Below are 732 nucleotides of genomic sequence, written 5' to 3'. Positions count from 1 at the left end.
TGACGGGATTGTAATGGCTTCCGCGAGCATGCGTGTTCCTTAAAGGAAGCCGGGAAAAGGCGCCTTAGAGGTGTTCTAAAAGCGGAGCACCTCTGTAAGATCAAGCTTCATGCCCAATTAACTGACCGCAGTTGGTTAGCTCCCTATTCTGTGCGGCTGCTGAAGAGATGAGCCTGGTCAGGTTAAAGCTCACATGACCTGAGTGTGGCCCAGATGAACCAGGTATGCAACCACAGGCAAAACCTAAGTACACAGAGTGAGGCTAGTGGACTCAATTAAGAAGTGGATTCCCAGGAGGCCGCAGCGGTAAAAATGGCGGCCAAGAAGGCAGGAGGTAAGAAGCCTGAAAAGTCGCAGCAAGCTGGAGCGGCCGGAGGACCTGAGGAAGAAGCAGAAAAACCTGTGAAATCTAAGACTGTTTCTTCCAGTAATGGAGGGGAAAGTTCCAGTCGCAGCGCTGAGAAGCGATCAGCTGAAGAAGCTGCAGACCTCCCAGCGTTGAGAAGCCATCCGTGAAGAAGCTGCAGACCTCCCAACAAGCCTACAAAGATCCCCAACTTTGGATTTGCCATAGGTAGTCAGAAGACAAATAAAGCGTCAGCCATATCCCTCAAACTTGGATCAAGTAAGCCTAAAGAAACTGTTCCAACTCTTGCTCCAAAAACTTTCAGTAGCAGCAGTTTTTAATGAAGATTAAGATGGATACACATCAGCTGGACCAAACTCCAATAA

At 48.9% G+C, this 732-nt stretch overlaps 1 pseudogene; it reads left to right on the top strand.

Annotated features, from left to right (window-relative positions):
* Positions 1-312: 312 nt before the first annotated feature.
* Positions 313-732, top strand: LOC105502734 (annotated as a pseudogene).

This window comes from Colobus angolensis, unplaced genomic scaffold, assembly GCF_000951035.1.
Source record: "Colobus angolensis palliatus isolate OR3802 unplaced genomic scaffold, Cang.pa_1.0 Scaffold80, whole genome shotgun sequence".
Lineage (NCBI taxonomy): Eukaryota > Metazoa > Chordata > Mammalia > Primates > Cercopithecidae > Colobus > Colobus angolensis.
The sequence above is the reverse complement of the archived record's forward strand: the minus strand, read 5'-3'. Positions and strand labels throughout refer to the sequence as shown.